This window comes from Lolium rigidum, chromosome 2 (assembly GCF_022539505.1).
Source record: "Lolium rigidum isolate FL_2022 chromosome 2, APGP_CSIRO_Lrig_0.1, whole genome shotgun sequence".
Lineage (NCBI taxonomy): Eukaryota > Viridiplantae > Streptophyta > Magnoliopsida > Poales > Poaceae > Lolium > Lolium rigidum.
The window spans coordinates 180,378,183-180,384,182 of record NC_061509.1 but is presented as its reverse complement, the minus strand read 5'-3'; positions in this window follow the sequence as shown (position 1 = coordinate 180,384,182).

Genomic DNA, 6,000 nt, shown 5'->3' with positions numbered 1-6,000 from the left:
TATGGACCCATAGTCCGGGGTGAACTACTCACACATCGATCCGGAGGCGATCATGGCGATGAAGAGACCTCCGGGAGATGATTCCCCTCTCCGGCGAGGTGCCGGAGGCGATCTCCGAATCCCCGAGATGGGATTGGCGGCGGCGGCGTCTCCGGAAGGTTTTCCGTATCGTGGCTCTCGGCATCGGGGGTTTCGCGACGGAGGCTTTAAGTAGGCGGAAGGGCGGAGTCGGGAGAGTCACGGGGCCCCACACGCTAGGGCCGCGCGGGCCCCCTTAGGCCGCGCCGCCCTAGTGTGGCGGCGCCCCGTGGCCCCACTTCGTCTCCCCTCCGGTCTTCCGGAAGCTTCGTGGAAAAATAGGCCCCCGGGCGTTGATTTCGTCCAATTCCGAGAATATTTCCTTACTAGGATTTCGAAACCAAAAACAGCAGAAAACAAGAATCGGCTCTTCGGCATCTCGTCAATAGGTTAGTGCCGGAAAATGCATAATAATGACATATAATGTGTATAAAACATGTGAGTATCATCATAAAAGTAGCATGGAACATAAGAAATTATAGATACGTTTGGGACGTATCAGGGCAAAGTACTTTGATTGTGTTGTGCAGGTTCCACGTTGGCGCCGGAATCCCTTGTGTTGCGCCGCACTACACTCCGCCACCATCAACCTTCAACGTGCTTCTTGGCTCCTACTGGTTCGATAAACCTTGGTTTCTTTCTGAGGGAAAACTTGCTACTGTACGCATCACACCTTCCTCTTGGGGTTCCCAATGGACGTGTCGACTGCACGCATCACCTACTACGTGGTATTTTTCTGCCATTCCAAGTAAATTGCTTGCGTGCTACCTTTAAAAATTTCATTCCTTGCCTTTGCAATACATAGCTCATGGGAAAATAGCTTAAAAACTATTGTGGTATTGAATATGTTGCTTATGTATCTTATTTCTTATAAGTTGCTTGTTGAGCGGTAACCATGTTTCTGGGGACGCCATCAACTGTTACACCTTTGTTGAATATCATGTGCGTTGCTATGCATGTTCGTCTTGTCTGAAGTAAGGGTGATTTATCATGATTAAATGGTTTGAGTATGCATATTGTTAGAGAAGAACATTGGGCCGCCAACTAAAGCCATGTATCATGGTGGAAGTTTCAGTTTGGACATTAATCCTCAATCTCTTATGAGAATATTATCTGTTGTTGAATGCTTAAGCATTAAAGAGGAGTCCATTATATGTTTTCTATGTTGTCCCGGTATGGATGTCCCTAAGTTGAGATCTATTAAAAACGAGAAATCAAATGCGATCTATCTCCTTGGACCTCTGTACAGGTGACATAGAGGTACCCCTTTGTGACACTTGGTTGAAACATATGTAATGCAATGATAATCCATGGAAATCCGAGCTAATTAGGACAAGGTGCGAGCACTATTGGTATTCGATGCATGAGGCTTGCAACTTATAGGATGTTTTATGCATAACACATATGAATTATTACTATCGTTGACAAAATTGTTTCTATGTTTCCAAAATAAAAAGCTCTAGCACAAGAGTAATCTCTGCTTCCCTCTGCGAAGGGCCCTTTCTTTTACTTTATGTTGAGTCAGTTTACCTACTTCCTTCTATCTTAGAAGCAAACACTTGTGTCAACTGTGTGCATTGATTCCTACATACTTGCTTATTTGCATTCATCATATTACTTTGTATTGACAATTATCCATGAGATATACATGTTGAAGTTGAAAGCAACTGCGGAAACTTATATGTTCCTTTGTGTTGCTTCAAAACCTTCTACTAAGAATCTATTGCTTTATGAGTTAACTCCTATGCAAGACTTATTGATGCTTGTCTTGAAAGTACTATTCATGAAAAGTCTTTGCTATATGATCAGTTGTTTAGTCATTATCTTTACCATTGCTTTGAATCACTTCATTCATCTCATATGCTTTACAATAGTATTGATCAAGATTATGATAGCAGCATGTCACTTCAGAAATTATCCTTGTTATCGTTTACCTACTCGAGTGCGAGTAGGAACTAAGCTTGGGGATGCTTGATACGTCTCAAACGTATCTATAATTTCTTATGTTCCATGCTAGTTTTATGACAATACTCACATGTTTTATATACACTTTATATCATTTTGATGCATTTTCCGGCACTAACCTATTAACAAGATGCCGAAGCGTCAGTTCCTGTTTTCTCGCTGTTTTTGGTTTCGGAAATCTTACACAGGAAATATTCTCGGAATTGGACGAAACAAAAGCCCACGGTCTTATTTTCCACGGAGCTTTCCAGAACACCGAAGGAGAGACGGAGAGGGGCCAAGGCGGCCCCACACCCTAAGGCGGCGCGGCCTGGAGGGGGGCGCGCCGGCCTGTGGGGTGGGCCCCTCGGGCGCCTCCCGACTCTGCCCCTTCGCCTATTTATTCTCTCTGTCGCGAAAACCCTAGTACCGAGAGCCACGATACGAGAAAATTTCCAGAGACGCCGCCGCCGCCAATCCCATCTCGGGGGATTCAGGAGATCGCCTCCGGCACCATGCCGGAGAGGGGAATCATCACCGGAGGGCTCTACATCATCATGCCCGCCTCCGGACTGATGCGTGAGTAGTTCATCCTTGGACTATGGGTCCATAGCAGTAGCTAGATGGTTGTCTTCTCCTCTTGTGCTATCATGTTTAGATCTTGTGAGCTGCCTAACATGATCAAGATCGTCTATTTGTAATGCTACATGTTGTGTTTGTTGGGATCCGATGAATATGGAATACTATGTCAAGTTGATTATTGATCTATCATATATGTGTTGTTTATGGTCTTGCATGCTCTCTGTTGCTAGTAGAGGCTCTAGCCAAGTTGATACTTGTGACTCTAAGAGGGGGTATTTATGCTCGATAGTGGGTTCATGCCTCCATTGAATCTGGGACAGTGGCAGAAAGTTCTAAGGTTGTGGATGTGCTGTTGCCACTAGGGATAAAACATCGATGCTTTGTCTAAGGATATTTGTGTTGATTACATTACGCACCATACTTAATGCAATTGTCTGTTGTTTGCAACTTAATACCGGAAGGGGTGCGGATGCTAACCCGAAGGTGAACTTTTTAGGCATAGATGCATGCTTGGATAGCGGTCTATGTACTTTGTCGTAATGCCCTAAGTAAATCTCATATTAGTCATCATGATATGTATGTGCATTGTTATGCCCTCTCTATTTGTCAATTTCCCAACTGTAATTTGTTCACCCAACATGATATTTATCTTATTGGAGAGACACCACTAGTGAACTGTGGACCCCGGTCCATTCTTTTACATCTGAAGTACAATCTACTGCAAACTCTGTTCTCTGTTGTTCTTTGCAAACAAACATCATTCTCCACACCATACGTTTAATCCTTTGTTTACAGCAAGCCGCTGAGATTGACAACCTCACTGCTAAGTTGGGGCAAAGTATTTTGATTGTGTTGTGCAGGTTCCACGTTGGCGCCGGAATCCCTGGTGTTGCGCCGCACTACACTCCTTCACCAATAACCTTCACGTGGCCTTCATCTCCTACTGGTTCGATAACCTTGGTTTCTTACTGAGGGAAAACTTTCTGTTGTACGCATCACACCTTCCTCTTGGGGTTCCCAACGGACGTGTGCTTCACGCGTTATCAAGCTCTTTTTCTGGCGCCGTTGCCGAGGACCTGAAGAAAAGTTACTCCACAAAGATTTCTAACTCCCACGTCAACTGCACGCCAGCAATGATCAAAGGATTTTGGAATTACTCAAACTATTGAGAAGACCCGCAATTGCAAGAAACTAAGTGGGAACTAAATAGTTTTCCAAAGTCCTATATGTGTTGACATATTTGAGTGGGATCTATGTGAACCTCCGTTTCATGTGTGTTGACATATTTGAGTGGGAACTTAAACAAACACTCTAATATGTAGATGACATATTGTGAGTATTATGGTACTATGATTATTTAAGATAATAAGTGTTCTATGAATAAAGTTGAAAATTAAAACATTAAAAGATCTACCGAGATAGATAAACATGTTTAATAAACATTAAGTCAAATTTACCATTCTGGATTAGATTATGAAGGAGCTCAGGATAGGACAAGTAAAGAGGAAGTTTTAGCTTGTATAACTAGGTGGATCATTGAGTGGATCTCGATGCTACAACAATAGTTGAATGAAAGAAAAGATGTTCTACGTTCCCTATGCTTAGGTCATAGAGTTATGCCATTAAACCATGTTGTAAGTGACATAATGTGATCCAAGTTCTTAGCTAGAAGAACAGGTTCCACAATGATTTCTGAGTAAGTCGCGGAACAAAAGTTAAGGACATAAGAACTGAGATTATGCTTGTGATCTCTAAAGGATAATAAACTTGAATCGTAAGATGTGATGCTAGTGCAAGTTGGAGTACTATTTTAGAAGATTGGAAACCTCGCATTAATAAAATCTTAAGAGTTGATATAAAGCATGGCCAAACATTAAATATGCATTGGATGCCATGTGCATCTACATTGACAATTTGACTGAGAAAGTTCGACTTTCATCTAAGCGTGTTTTCTAGTGTACATAACAAAGTAAGTGAAAGTCTACCTTGACCAACGAAACGTCATTGTGTAAACATGAGGAAAAGTCTCACTCTACTGCCAAAACTAATTGTGAATTTATCATTTAGATAGAGTAGTGTCAAATAATGTGACATTTACGATTTGAAAAGAATATAAAGATCTAACGATCCAAGCTATTAACAACCTTTTCTAGGTGGTGTTATGATTACTGAACAAATGCAACTAGATTAATTGTAGGTGGGAGACCGATGGATATGGTGCACTGGAGGAAAATAATAAAGAGAATTTATATTATATATCAATGGTTCATAATATGTTTTATGACATGCTATAACTCTATCAATCGGAAACATTGGTACACGTGGGGTATGAAAACCAGAGTTCCTAGCAAACTTTATGCGAACTAGCTCATTGGTCAAGAGATGATCGAGGTTTCCCGATCATGAAAATTATGTCAATTGGCAACATGATCATGGCATTGGTTGAAGGATATGATGAACACTCCCAATATAAGTATTTCAACACCATCATGTCACCAATTTCATCGTTACGAGATAATTATGAAAGCGTAGGAACCTAATTAGACCGGGAGATCAATCTAACCACTATCACGGAAGCTGCTTTGACTACATCAACCGTCACACCGTAACAAAGCAATCATAAAGGTGCATGTTGGGTATTCCGAAGGGATATGTTGAGATGTATGTGTCAAGAGAGAGATTTGATCATCCTGTGTGACGGAAGATACTCTAGGCACACTCGGTGAGATTACATCCATGAATTTGCAACGTATGAGTAGATCAAGGAGATGGAATCACACGAAAACAAGTTGAATAACTTTGTCGGTAACGAGATAGAACTAGTTACGTTGAAACCCATGATAACATCTCAGAAAATTCGAAGTAACATGGTAATATGATTTGATGTTTATGGTTCAACGTCTTGTATATTCGTAGATGCACAACGGTCATTATGGACATTCAGATCCTCCGATAATCATTGTAATTCTTGTGTTCGACCTAAAAGGACATATTCCATAATTGTTCATACGAGTAGAGTGTGCGTGTGTACGTTTATAGAGTTAAGTGTATGTTAAGCAACCTATACGTGTGTAACGTTTTGTGTAGATAGTTTGGCAAAAGATATTAGTTACCCTGTATAGATCGCCTTAGAGATCAAGGAATATCTCAGTCGTATCAGCATGTAATCTTTGTAATTGTTGAGCAAATTTAGCTCATATATAACACGTACACAGCCCAAGGTAAAAGGTATGCTTCAACCCAACGTTTTTACATGGTATCAGACCGACTCCTCCTAATCATCTCCAATGGCTGCCTCCTCAATCTCCCTCTCTCCCTTCTCTCTCGCTGTTGGACATGGGGTCGCGGAGAAGCTGACTAGGAACAACTTCCTGCTGTGGAAGGCACAGGTTCTTC